The 15771-nt window shown below is 33.7% G+C and overlaps 1 protein-coding gene across 2 annotated transcripts in view; it reads left to right on the top strand.

Annotated features, from left to right (window-relative positions):
• Positions 1-15771, top strand: part of LOC109073991 (carbohydrate sulfotransferase 8-like) — a 50490-nt gene that overhangs the window by 29388 nt on the left and 5331 nt on the right. The gene's annotated exons all lie outside the window — the stretch shown is intronic.

Below are 15771 nucleotides of genomic sequence, written 5' to 3'. Positions count from 1 at the left end.
AAGGATCAAACATGTATTAATTTTGTTGAACATATGTTTCAAGTTTTCTATAGGGGTACTTTTATAGACATCTTATGAACAAGCTGTCATATACAAATAATTGTTTTTTTTTTCTCCCACAGTTGTGCCAAAATTTGGGTGAAGCATTTCAGTACAAAAACCTGTATCTTATTGACTGATCCCACAATTCAGTTTGAACATTTTTAAATTAATTGATTGTTGCTTTTCTCAGAGTGCACCCAATTATTACTCTCTTGTCATTTTTTTTGAAATCTTAACTTAGAATTCCATTAATTTTTTTCTTTCTTTTTTTTTAAAAAAAAAAACTTAAATACTACATTAATTGAAAAATAGTATGTGTTTTTTAATTATTTAAAATATTTTATATAGAAAGAAATGTTTTTTAATTCATAATTTAGATATGAATATTGTTTAGTAACACGAATGCCCTCAAAATAACAAATATAAAAAATAAAAAAAAAACATTGAAATGAGAGATGCATTCATTTCATAAAAATATGTTTTATTAATATGTTTTCACTGAAAAGAAAGATAATGCTACTTTAGGGAATCTGTGCTAAAACTGGGCAGACAGCATGTGCAATAATGTGTGAAATTGGTAAATTTCCACTGGAAGTGCTGTCAGTGTATGATCTTTGGTTTTATGTCACTGGCAACTCTTTGAAAATTCAACATGTATTCTAAATGTGTGAAATCCTGTCATATTGTCCCCAACCGTTAATTAATTTGTTGCATGCAGCCTTGCTTAAGACTCAGCAGCCAGAAATAAATGTCAGCTAAATGTCATATTTTAAATTACTGTGGATAAATGGATCCAGCAGAAGAGTGTTGCAGTCAATGATTTCACTAATTAAATTGAAGAAGAAAAAAGATATGGATGCTCTCATTTGATGGTAAACACGTGACCAAATCATATTTTCCCCCCACATCATTATTGAGGCTTCTGACTCCCTAAAGACTGTAATCTTTCAAATAGGACAGTAAACTTTCATAAAAGTTGTGACAATTTGGTGTCATTTCTCAATAACTAATGGTCGATACTCTAATTAGATGAAAGCAGCATCCTTGCACATCACTTGTCTTGTCTCACTAAATAAAGGAAAATTATTTTAAGAAGTAAGCAAAGGACTCTGTCATATCTTCCTGAAAGAATTATGAAGATGCCTCTAAATGGCTGTCTTTGCCACTTTAAACTCTTAAAATAGCTCTGAAAGGTCATGATTTTTTTTATTTATGCCAGATTTGTTGGAGCTATAAAGCAATGGCCTGGTCTGAATCTCATTGTTAGCCCAGCTAGAATTTCAGTTCAGTGACAGTACAAAGACTCATAAATGTGATGTATCTCAACCTTTTAATCTGTAATCATGCCATTTTATAGATATGCATTACAGTAAAAAGATTCATAAAGCAGTCAGCTCTTTTTGTCTTCTTAACTGCATTACAACATAATGGCAATATCTCAGCCTTTTTTATTTAAAGAAAATAACCCCAATGCTGTAATTTTGTACTGCAAATAGAATTTTAATAATTAGTATTTTGATTTATGTTTTAGAAAAATGTCTAATTATGCTTAAAACAACAAATTTAGCTTGTCTATAACATTAAAGCTTGTTTTCAGAGAATACACACCCCCGTTCAAAATTTTGGGGTCAATCCTGAAAAAAATGTATCACGTTCTCCTCAAAAACATTAAGTAGCACAACCGTTTCCACATTTATAATAGTAAGAAATGTTTCTTGAACAGCAAATTAGCATTAGAACGATTTCTGAAAGATTATGTGAGACTGAGGACTGGAGTAATGATGCTGAAAATTCAGCTTTGCATCACAGAAATAAATAACATTTTAATATATTAAAGACAAGATTTCACAATATTACAGTTTTACTGTATTTTTGATAAAAGAAATGCATCCTTAAGAATAAGAGACTTACAAAAAATACACAAAAAATCTTGTTTTAAATTATATGTAATGAATAAACAAGGTTTCTGCTTAAAATAAGGAATTTTGCCACTGGAGTAACTTAAAGATCTATTCTTACCCTGTATATTTTTAATCTTAAAAATATTTGATTTAATATTTATACTTAAAAGAAGATATTTTGACATACTTGATGCAACTGAATACTCTGCAAACAAGAAAGTTTTGCTTCTCAAGTAAATATATCTTGTTTTAAGGTTTAGTTTTAACATGATGCTGGACAAAAATACAGATTTTTTTTTTTATACAGTGGGAAGGGAATAATGCGTCTTTTTGTCAGATGTGGAAACATATATTAAACAGAGGCTGCTGTGTTGCAGGTGTTCAGTTTCATACAGTGTATGTGTGATCATTTTATCTCTGTCTGTTCATGTGCATTGGTGCGTATATTTGTGTTTGTCCATGCGCAAGTGCAGTTGTGTTTGTGTCTCTGCGTGTCTGAGTCTATCCCCTTGTGTTCAGAGCTGCACAGTCCATCTCCCTATGAGAAGTTTGTGCACTGAAGCTGTTTACAGATTCCTAGCAGACGGTGGTGTGATGTACAGCAATGAGGCGTCGCCGGGTAAAATTGATAAATGGATATGGGTGGGTGACCATAATGGCAACAGTAAGAAATTGGATACTTGGCATTTCCAGATTTAATTTACTGTAGGCCCAGTGTTAGAGTGGTATGCCACAACCCACTTCCTCGTGACAAGCACTTAATTATTTTCACCCATCCAAGTGTAGACCCTGTTTCAGCCGTGGCTAGGAAAACAGCTGCCCCACAATGGAGCTGGAGATTGCTGGGATAGAGGAATATGTGAAAAGTAATCATGCTTCTGATGATGTCACTGCCAAAATCATTAAAGAACAAGTATTATTTTAAAAACTTTCCGTCTGTCTAAATTATATTTTATTTTTAAATGTAGATTTTTTTTTTTTTGGTTCTTTCTAAGATTACTGCATGATGTCTCAGACTCATGATTTCATAATATTGAATATGTAATAATGTGATGGAACAATCAAATTGTTCTCTGCTTGCACTGCGGCAATTTTATGCATGATTCGTCCTTTCGGTCCCCTTGAGTCCAGCAGGATGTGTTCAGCCTTCCTCTATTCTCTTTTCTCTCTATCCCCTTACTGGGAATTCATTGTCGTTCATTCCCTTAGGATTTCTAATCTTTGTGTGGGCAACATGTGCTCTGAATTTCAGCTTAGATCTGCGCAAGGCCTCGGGTTACAGAGGCGACAGTCAGAGGTCAAGCAATTTCTGAAATCGGTGGCATCCACATTTCATTTCCAATCAGAGTGACCAGTGCATCAGTTCAGCAAAAGTCAGGTGCAGATGACTTCATCCTGTCTTAACTGTAGCCTGAAATGTTTGAATGGGTGCCGTCAGAATGAGAATCCAAACAGCTGATAAAAACATCACAATAATCCACAAGTAATTCACAGGAATCCAGTCAATCAATTAACAAGTGATATTCTTCATGTTTTTTACACCAATAACTCCAGTGAAAAAGTCCATCTCCTGTTCATCAAAATCCATCAACATATTTGTGTAGGACTGTTTTCACTTGTAAACAGTGCTTGATATGTGCATATTTCTCTTCTGATTCAGACAAGATGACTTTTTCACTAGAGAAAGCAATATTATTGATAGACGACTTGTATTTTAGCTGGAAGCAACAGTTTGAAGTTAAAAACAAACATTTACATCTTGGCTGGCCTGAGCGTAAGCACATTATTAAGCAAAGTTTCATTTTTTGGCTGAACTATTCCTTTAAAAATGTCTCACGAATACTTCTAATGATGCAGAAAATAATCTGTCATAGCCCGTTCAGCTGATGTGGAAGAATAAGGACAAGTCTTACCATTAGAATGTAATTTTTTTTATTTATTTTTTTTTCATTTTTTTAAATCTCTTAAATTAGTAATTAAGTTAAGTTAATTAATTAGTTTTTTTTTTAGTTAGGTTTTTTTTTAATTGATTGAATGTGTGTGAATATAAATTTGTACGCAACAGTGTACCGAATTTATGCATTTGTGCACTTTTTTAACATCTTATGAGGTCAGGTATCTTTTTTTTGGTTGTTTGTGTGATTTATGTCGAATTTGTTATTGTGTTGATACAATCTTGTCTTAAAATAGCCACAAAATGTTGGTGCTTCTTTCATTGCTTTTCAGCTTTCAAAAAGTTCTCAATTATGCAAAAGGTGTGAATGGGGCACTGGGTGTTATATAACTTTCTTTAATAAATTAATGAAGGATGTGTCATGATGCATCACTTTTATGTATTTATAGGCTTTGTGTGAAGATCTGCCAACATTCAGTGTAAAAATAGCCAAAAGGACAAAAAAATCAGATGGATGAAAACACACTATTATCATTTTGATACCTTTTGGGTGATGATCTTCATGTTGTTCAGATATTTTCTATAACATATCAAATTGTCATAGCCTATACTGCACAACATCCAGCATAACATGTATTAAACTATGTATATGTGTGAAGTCAAATTATGTACAGTAGCCTATAGACTTGCGCTAAAAAAAGGATCTTTTAATGATCAGTTAAGTCTGTGATTTAAATCTGTTCTGTCAGTTGAATATGCTATTTACAGCTTGAACACACCCTGACATTGACATTACTGAATTCCCCTAAACTCTAAAAATGAGGTTAATTTATTCATTTATCAATGGGCTGCTACTCCTTAAAATACTCTCGTTTAACACATAAATCATTTTTACTAATATCATAAACTCACGAGCCGAAGGCCGAATTCACACACATGCACATGTACGGGGGTGTTTTATGAGACGGTGTCACAGGACTGATGTCTGATTTATGAAAAGTGTCTCTGTGAGGACAACAGTAGGCAGGTCATTAGTGTTGGGTTACGACTTCATCTCTCTCACTTTTGTACAATACTGAGATGTTTGACAACCAGCGTCTCTCTTTCTGTTTGAAATATCTGAAGACGCAGATTATTCCCAATTATTCTGGCTTTCTGGCTATTATTTCTTCTTAGATCACTTATTGTTTTTTTTTTGTTTTTTTACATGAATAAAAGGGGAGATCTTTTGGAACAGACATATATCCTGCAGCTGCACATTTTTATTATGTTTAGGAAGAAAGTTTAGGCAGGCATTTTCCATATTTCCAGATAATACACAACATGAGGGCTTCGAAATGATAAAGATACATAAAGTGTTTCCTAAAACCAAATTATATATGACCGGTCAGCAGTTGGTAGCAGTGTTGTCAGCAAAGTTCTGCTTAAATGCACAGACTGAATTGCACCCCGCTGAATAGGTCTGTTATAGCCAAAATAAAGGCTTCATTTACTGCATAAAGATTTCACTCTATTGCATCTCTTCCCAGTGACTATTCAGTTTTTTGTGCCATAATCTAATACCCCATTTGGATCAATCTTGCAAGGTCTTAATTAACTGTAAAAACCATAAATGAATAAGGACCCAAGTTGGATTGACCTTCCACTGAACCGGTTTTAAATGCTGAATCAGTCTTCTATTGAAAAACTGGAAAATGTAAAACTATTATTTTAGGTCTGTCAGCTGATTAAAAATGATATGCTGATTAGTTAATCAAATTAATCGCATATGTTAATATTTGCTGATTAAAAAACCCAGATGAAGATATTTTAAGACAATACATTATACAATAGATGAGTAAAGCATTGGGAAAAAATAACAAGAAAACAAGATACAAATGATCAATATTTTGTTTGATTTATTTCCATATTGTCCTGCAGTCCAAAGTAATACATTTTGCTGTGTATAATTTTAATGCTTATTTTTATTAACAATCCTAAATTGACGTTATATAATTCATAGTTAAAAAGACTGAATGTTGTTTTTTTTTTGTTTGTTTTTTTCAGCATTAAGGTTTCCCAGCAGTGTTCAGAGGACAGTAGCAGATGCTATTGTTTGTTTTTCAGACAAGTTTGCTTGACAGGAGATTTTTCAGGTCTATATTATTTTGGTCTTATGTTTTGGGAAAAACAAGAACTTTGGAGCCTTGATATTCAGCTCACTGTGATTTACAGCAAACATCCTCTGCAGACCTCGCTACACAATATTCCTTGTGTCTCTGCATGCAGCAATATCCTGTGCAATATCATTACAAGAGAGAGAAGGAAGTTGCTTAAGATTAAATTTTACTGCTGTGACATTTATTGGGAAGGCAAAGGATTTTGGCTTTAATATAGAATAGCTTTGCAATGCTGCAGCCCAGATTTCACTGTTTCCTTATGAAACGCCTCAAGGTCAGTAGAAACCAGCCCCTTTCTCAGCCATAGAAATGCAGTTCTCTCATCCTGGCCAAGAGTAGTCTTCTTTTTGGTATTTTTAAAGTCATGATGTGGATTTCACTCATGGAATAATCCATTTTCATTACTTATTAAAATTGATCCATGCAAACAAAAGGTGGTGCGGAGATGTCGTCCTCTGGGAACAATTGTAGCTCTCAAGACTCATAAAATCAAAAGCTAGGGGTTATATGTGGAGGTTGATGTGTATTGGGTTTTAAAGGACTCGGTTATGGTCGTACACACTGACCATCCAGTTTCCAAATGAGAAAATCGACCATTTGCCTAAATGTTAAAAAAAATAAATATTATTAATTATTTATTTTACTGGTTCCATGTTTCATTTTTGTGTTATTTGTTATTAACACCTTTTCTGTTGGAGATGTGGATTTATTTTGAACACATATCTTGGTCGGGGTCATGGTCTGTATGCTGGACTTGGAGGTCTCGACTCTAGCAGAATTCATGTTGTGTTTCAGAGTGCTGACTGGCTCCTCCTTCATGTGACTCCACTGTGAATTATACATGCTGTATTTGTGTTTGTTTGTGTTAAGATATAAATTGAAGTGGAAGTGAGAATGTGCAGTATAGTATTTGTAATGAGGGGAAAGCAGTTTTATATCTAGTGGCCACATTAGTGTAAATAAAAATGGGGCATTTTATGGAAAAAGTAACAAGAGTAAAGATATGGCCTATAACCCTACAGCTGTTGTTCGTAAACAAATTTGAGTGTAAATAATGCACAGCCTGGTAAATAAAATATTGCAGCGAGTGAGTTTTTCACTGTAGTCAACCTATGGGAAGAAACAAGAAGACAAAATGGTCAGGAGAGGTCATGGGGAGGGCTGAAGTTTGCCTGCCTGTTAAGGATTCGAAAACCACAGGTTTGTCAGAGGTTTTTTACTGGCATCCCTGTAGCTTCCTAAAAAGTAGTTCACCATGAAAACTGAATGTAACAAAGTTCTTAGACCGGGAAGGATGAGGCGGGAATAGGCAATCATTTAAACAAAAACTTTAATAATAAAATAAACACAAAAGAGTGCGACAGCCCCTCACGGACGACTGTCGTGCACAAACAGAACCAAAACACTTTATACACTTTAGTAATGTTAATATATGGTATTTAGCTGTCGTCACTCCTCCTTTTATCCTTCTGGAGCTCCTCCGTGGGACTTGAGACCGATGAGTGGCGCAGGTGTCAGGCATTAGCATTTACTCCACCGGCCTCGCTCCGTTCCCACGGCTCTCGGCCCCGCCCCTCTCGTCACACTGAAATTTTACTCCAGACTTGTATGAATTTCTTTTGTGGAGCACAAAAAGCAGTTTAGCAGAATGTCCAAGATTATTTTTTTTTGACACAATGGAGAGAAATTCTGTCAATCTTGTAAAAATGACATAAAACACCATAAAAGTGTCATTTGACAAAAATGTTACTTTTACTGTACTTGTATTCTAGCTTCCAACTGTTCTGAAGCCAAATGATACCTTAATGTGAGAACCAGATTGAAAATTTGTGAAATAATGGCAAAGAAACTCATCTTATTATTGAGCTGTCTCCATGGTATGCAGTAATATAGAGTGTGAACAAACAAACTCTTTTGAACCAGTTCTTTTTAGTGAATCAAAAACAGTATAGGTCAATTCACGAACAAATGACTCTTATGAGTCTTTTTTTTAATTAATTATTTTAAAATTTGAATCAGTATGATGGATCCTTTTACTAAATCAATATCAAGTTATCATTACTTTAAGTTATCAAATAAGTTATTTAAATACTTTTATAATTCTACAATACCTGTCAAAAGTTTGGAATAAATTTTTTTTTAAATGTTTTTAAAAATAAGTAATTGAAGTAAGTGAAATATTATTACAATTTAAAATAAGTTATTTTTTTAATATATATTAAAATATACATTAACAAGCTGAATTTTCATCCGCCATTACTCCAGTCTTCACATGATCCTTCAGAAATCATTCTAATGTGCTGATTTGATGCCCGAGAAACATTTCTTAATTTAATCAATGTTGAAAATGTTGAACTCTCTATATATAATGTGATACTTTCTTTTTTCAGGATTCTTTGATGAATAAAGTTAAAAAAAAACAGCTTTTATTTGAAATAGAAATCTTTTATAACATTATAGATGTCTTTACTGTCACTTTTGATCAACTGCATGCATCCTTGCTGAATATATTGAAGTATGTTTTAAATTCTTAAAAAAAAAATCCTTACTGACCCGAAACCTTTGAATGATAGTGCATATGTATCAAATTGAGAGTTTGAGATTCAAAATCAAATCAGGAAATTTGATACTCATCCCTTTATTATTGTAAATGTCCAGTAAATTTGTATTAAAGTACACATTAGCTTGAAGTGGGCAGAAAGACAGTACCAATGTCAAGATAAACTCCCAGCGCTCAGGTCTAGGGGGTGTGTAAGTTAGTTAAGAAGTCGGTGGCTGACAGCAAGAGGTGAAGGAAGGTGGGACATGAATGTTAATCAAGCTAATGAAGTTCTGGAGAGAGTGCAGGCTCATGCAGAGAGAGCCAGATATCACACACACATACACACAGCATAGCATCTAACAACAGACGGCTGTGCCACCAGGGGGCCTGCTGGTACACAACAGGAGTAAACAAGTAAACAGCTTACAATAAATGAGTCTCTTTACACATTTCCAAAATGTCCGGGTTAGTCAAGGACAACAGCTTCGATGAAAAGACTACATATATTAAAAAAAGAGGCTATTTGTAAATAAACGTGCAAGTGTGTGTGTGTGTGTCACTCTGGGACGATAATTGGATGTAGAGTCGGCAGAAGTCGGCAGAAGGACACTTGACTGGAAATGGGCCGGATTTGAGCAGGAAATGGGCAGACACAAATTGCAAACTACATTCTTAACAACCATATCCATCAGGTCACCCATCCTTATAGCCATCTAACCGTTCCTCTGTCCAATCAATCATGAAATCTATCACCCCATCACTCACTAAATCCCTCCATCTCACTGTGATTTGCTCATTTTCCCTCCCTCTCATGCAGTTCATTCATTCGCCCCCTTCTTGACGGTGGCAGCTAGAGGTGTTTACTCCTCCTGTGACTGCCAGGTATAAATATTGATGTGTGGATGGTCCGATTAAATGTCACAGTCCGTTCAGATAGTGAGAGAAAGAGAGAAAGACATTGTTGTGATCCTTTATGGACTTTAGAGTTCCATAAACAATCAACTTGAAGTGTCCGTTCCAGACACTCGCTTGAAGATTTTTCAGACAGACGTCCATGACACTTCATATTAACAAAGAAACTCATGGAAGTATTAAAGGGATAGTTCACCAAAAAAAGAAAATTCTGTCATTAATTACTCGCCCTCAAGTCGTTCCAAACCCGTAAGATCTTCCTTCGTCTTCGAAACACAAATAAAGGTATTTTTGATGAAATCCACGAGCTTTTTGACCCTGCATAGACAGCAATGAAACTGACACATTCAAGGCTCAGAAAAGTGGTTAAGAGATTGTTTAAATAGTCCATGCGACATCAGTTATTTACCTGTAATTTTATGAAGCTACAAGAATACGCAAAGATAAAAGAAAACTCTTGAAAACAAAGAAAACTCTTGCATTCATGAGAGTACCACAATGTATGCGTGAACGCACGTTGAAAACTGACATGGAAGAGAAGAAATTGTTGAATGGCTGAAAGACATTTTTGTTTCCTTTGTGCACAAAAAGTATTCTCGTATAAATTAAGGTTGAAGCACTGATGTCGCATGTCCTTACCACCTTTCTGGGTCTTGAACGTGGTAGTTGCATTGCTGTCTATGCAGGCCAGGGTCAGAAAGCTCTATGATTTTATCAATAATATCTTCATTTGTGTTTTGAAGATGAACGAAGGTTTTATGGGTTTTGAATGACATGAGGATGAGTAATTAATGACAGAATTTTCATTTTTGGGTAAACTATCCCTTTAAGTATCTTCTTTATTTTCCATTATAACTTTATTTATTTATTTAAATTCATTTAAAATGTATTTAAAATCTGTCTGGAAAGATATATACACTGCTGTATATTTTGGAGTCAGTAAATTTTTTTAAATTGATTAAATTGATTTTTTAAATTGATTAATTAAAATGTTTTAAATTGATCTTAAGTGACAGTAAAGACTTTTACATTGTTACAAAATAAATGTAAATAAAAGCTGTGCTTTTTAACATTCTATTCATTCAAGAATCCTTAAAAAAGAAAGGATAACATTTTCCACAAAAATATTAAGCAGAACAGCATTTGTATTATTGATAATAAGAAATATTTATTGAGCAACAAAACATCATACTAAAATGATTTCTGAAGGATCTTGTGAGAATTAAAACTGAAAACTTTCCATGAACACATTTAAAACGGTTATTTTAAATTAATAACATTTCACAGTATTACTGTTTCCCCCCCCCCTGCATTTTTAATCAAATAAATGCAGTATTGGTGAACATAAGACTTTATAAATCATAAAATAATTTCAAAAAGCATAAAAAAAATATATATATTGACCCCAAACTATTGAATGGGAGTACAAGTGCTTCACAAAAATAAAAGATTCACATTTATGCTTTGATTGACATTCTGGTTTAAATATATTAATGAAAACACATTTTTTGTGAGTCACAGGTCAAAATATTTTTCTTTGTTAAAATGCATAAATATTAAAATATAAAAGTATAGTTTTCAACCTGCAACATTAAAGAGAATACCTTTTTATCTATTATTTTATATATTATTATATATTTATATATTTATATATTATTACTAACTTTTCGATTCATTTTCCTGCAGCCAGGAAACAAACACTTCCAAAGCAAGGTGAAATTCTTCTACTCGGTTCTGAGTTTTATGAAGCTATTTGAAAAACACAGATACACACTTATACGCCCACTCTCTGTCTGGCAAATACATCTTAACATGCGTACGGACACATACCTGCAGCCTTTTTTCATTCTTATAAACACACCTTGCCTTGATTCCTGATATAAGCTGTTTTCTTGCTACACCTTTGCTGATATAGACAGTTGAAACTGAGCATCCCATATGGCCTCGACATGAGCTTGTATTTCAAGGTAAATTTAACTAACCTCTAATGCACCAATTGGCTTCCTTTCCATCATTTATGGCAATACACTAAAGTCTTCCTGATTTAGTTGTTGCTGGAGTCTAACAAGGTTAGACAGGCATACAAATCAATTGTGTGAAAATGATGGGTGATTTTCACAGTGCATTAAGTCTTATGAAGAGGACTAATATTAGGAAACCACATATATACACACATATATATATATATATATATATATATATATATATATATAGGTCACCACAGCTCTAACATACTGTACAGTGTGCAAGTGAAGAAGTTGACAGTTGCGTATTGTACCGCTAAATTTAGCCTCATTATTGGTCTCAGTGGTTGGACACATGATATCTCGCTGCCCTCCAACTGCTAAACAACAGTCCAGTGTATTAGTGTCTGGAAAGTAAGGTATATAATGATAAAGTATCAGTAGTGGTGACACTTTGTTTGCGATTTTATTTTGTGGACTGTTTACTTGCAGGGACTAACTGGACCATGCTAACCAGCCAAACCTTGATCCCCTTGGCTGCTATTTGAGTGTAAACCGTGCTTCTCTGTCTCTGTCAAATAAGTAACATCTCATCCTGCTGGTGACTGTCGCCATGTTTATGACATATTGATTTGATTTTGTGGAAAGCTGCACTGTTGTAAACAAAGAGCTCTTGCATTAGATGTGACAGGAACTCTGCTTGCTTTTGTTCTCTGGCACTTCAGATGTCTGTTGTATAACTTTATATGTATACAGCTGCACTCAAGCATCAGTGAAGGAGTATCTTAATGCATATCAATTGCATGTGGCATAAAAGAACACAACAAGAGGGTATTTTGTTTCATACAATGGTTAGCTGCTTCTAGTGTTGAATCATAAAGTAATCATAAAGAAATGTTATTTTATTGCACTTCTCATTATTTTACATTTTATGAAACGTTGGGGTTCTTATTGTTAATTCATTTTAAAAAAGTGTTTTCATTATTTGAAATAAAGGTGAAATAAGATACACAGTAGTCTAAATTTAAAGATTAAAAACTTTTAAATCAAAATTAGAAGTTGCAAATGACAAGTGAGTTTTAATTTTAGTTTAGTAACTAAAGTTACTGAAAAATAAACAAATAAAAAAGAATGAAAATTGCAAAAGCAACTAACAAAATCACTAAATCAAACTAAAATTAAAATAAAAACTTAATATATATAAATATAAATGAAAAAATAATACATGCTTTAGTATTATGCTAATACGAAACACTGGTTTTGCATTACATTTGCACTGAACATTTGTGAATACATTTTTCTAATATAGTTAACAACATGCTCTTTTGTAAGACTACATTATTACTTTGTCAGATTCCTATTTTTATGATGTGTTTTGTTCTTAAAAAAAAGCTAACTAAAATGTCATCTAATTTTAGTAATCAAAAACATTTTAACTGATGAGAGTGCAAAATGACACCAAATATTCAAACATTTGAAAAATTTCTAAATTTTTCTAGAAAGCACACCACTGTATACACTGTAAAAGAAATTTTGTAATTCTGTAAAATGTATGTTAAAAAAAACTTGCAGCTGTGGTTGCCAGAATTTTACCATAAAAAATATGGTAACAAACTTTTAGGTTTTACAGATTGAACCTAAATTTACATTTAAAACAGTGTTTAATTAACTGAGATAATGTTAATATACCAACTTATTGAAGTACTGAAATCTGCTTGTGATAACCACCAAAAGCAGGTGGTGATGAGAAAGTCACATGATGAACCATTTTCTACAAGCTGAGGAGAAAAAACACTAACATATATAGAAGATGCATATGTGTTATTCACACAAACAGTAAACACCATCATTGTAACACACATGAAACTGAAATAATGCAATAAACATTTAACAACATTAGATGTAATAACCCTAATGAACACAACTGATAAGAGAAAAACTAAAGTTATTTCAACGAGAAAAAAAAAGTGAAATGTAATGCAGGGAGTTCTGGGAATGTCAATTTACGTTTTTTCACTTTCAATAACTGTATATTACCATACAATTACATGTAATGTCCAATACAGGTTTTTCACCGTATATAGTAGGAGAACTTACTGTTAACTAAGTAATAGATTTTTACTGTAGCATTTTTACAGTCTTTTACTGTTAAAATCACAGTCTCCAAAGTGTAATTTGTTTACATTACAAGTGGCGTGTTACAATGGCCCTCAACGCACTTTTTTTCAGTTTCTTTTATCAAAATATAACTTTGGTAAGGACATGTGAGTACTAGAGTGTTCTAGAAGATCAGACGGTGGTGGGACCAGTAAGAGTCCCTCGTTCCGTGTTCCTGCTCTCTTCCCGGGATTTGAGTTATTCATAAGCTGTGAAGTCATCGGGAGCGAGGCTGTCTGCAGTGCTCCATTACTGCCAGCTCCCACCGTGCAGCAGCATCGCTCTCCTGCTTCGCCTCATGTCATTTAAGTCGGCCGTCTCTGACGAGACTCTGATCTAATAGACCTGAGTGATCTACCGGTAGCAGCAGGAGGGAGGTGCACAGCGGCAAAGACATTAGCTGTTTACAGGGATCGTCTATTATCTTTCACACAATCTCTCCTGCCTTTGCCTTTCCTCCCTGTCTCACCTCCTCCCACTCAAGTGAGAGATCTTGCAGACCCATAGAGCGTGAGAGAATTGCTTGCAGTTGGGTCAACGCGCAAGTCTGTGCATCCGTGCGAGTGCATATCTTTTCATCTTATCTTTCATTTCGTGCTGCTTGATATTCATTTTATAACTTTACAATAGAACTTTGAGACCTCTGAATTGTAGCAGATTCATTTGTAAGTGCTCAGAATTGAGGGATAATAAGCTATGCCACTTTTTACTTAAGTTAAATGAGATGTCTGCAATGTCTATTAAACAGGGCTTTAGAAATATGACTTCTCAGAGAATTAATCATTGGGGAGTCTTTATACAATTTACATTTAAAAAAAAAATAATTTAATTAATGCACAAACCTATTTTGATCACTTTTTGTTGCACATTATTTGCATTTTCATAAACCCCACCACTGGCACAACTTACCCCGACCCACATCATTTTGGGATAAATGGTTTATTTAATAATTCATGATGGATTTTTAGCCAAATAATTGACATGGTTGATTCACCATATTTTTAGACTTAAATAATATATTATTTTTATCTGCAGTGGGGAAAATGCATTTTGACATGCAAAAAATACAGCATATAAAAAATTCTTATGTGCATCTCTCAATTATAGGCATGAATAGGTTTGGTTACATGACATAAATTATGCACAGTTTGCTAGATTAAAGGGGCAACGGTATGTGGTGATCCTTATGCTAGGATACACTAACGTACCACAGCACACAGTATTGCCGCCAGATTAAGTATAATGCATTATGACACAAATTGTGCTGGATAAAACAGGCTCACCAGCAGGATTCTATGAATTTATGAATAAAAGAGAAGAAACACCATGAATATTTTGCAAATTCTCTTTGAAATTCATACTTTCAGTTATCTGTGGGAAACTACAACCTACAGTATACCGCGTCCTCATTACAGGGAACTTCCACATCAGATTAGCTGTAGGTTTATGCACCAGTGCAATGAACTGTATTGTTTTCCAGAACTTTGTGGAGACAAGTTTTTGTCTTGTTATAATTCAATACACTAAACAGATTATATTAGCATTCGTTATGCATTAAAATATAGGGAAATATATGATGGCTTTTGATGAATCAGTCAAAAACTTAGCAACCCACTTTACTTTTGTAAAATCATGAATTTCCAAGTTCAACAGAACATCAAACAGGAGAAATGCAGATCAGGGCTTGATTTTAGCCATGACGAGTTGATTGATTTTTAATTACGTTTTCAATATCAAAGTCAATAATTAAACTAATATATCTAACTATTAAGGGTTGCAAATCAGCAGCAAATCAGGGAAACACAGATGTGACCAAACTGCAAATGAACACACAAAAAAAGACTGCATGGATTTTACATTATTGCATTTGGAGAATGTTTATTTTTTTGGTCATGTGACCAATTTGAGACAGATTTGCATTGCAGGCTTTTAATTGCAGGCTGGAGCCCTGAAATGTCATGAATTGAAAAGTTTCAGGGAAAGAATAAGTTTTTTTTTTATTTTTACTGTTTTTCTGCGTAAACGTGCTAAATTATATATGTTTTTTCTTTGTGCACCAATGAATCATTCACAATAAGAAATGCTTTACAAAAGTAAATAAAGTTTTTTTTCTTTTCTTTTTTTTTAATTCCTACCAAAATCAGTATTGTATCTGTTCGGTATAAAAAAAAAAAAAACATTTCCATTGCACAACAGTTTT

This window comes from Cyprinus carpio, chromosome B25, assembly GCF_018340385.1.
Source record: "Cyprinus carpio isolate SPL01 chromosome B25, ASM1834038v1, whole genome shotgun sequence".
Taxonomy (NCBI): Eukaryota; Metazoa; Chordata; class Actinopteri; order Cypriniformes; family Cyprinidae; genus Cyprinus; species Cyprinus carpio.
This window is presented reverse-complemented; position numbering and strand designations above follow the sequence as displayed.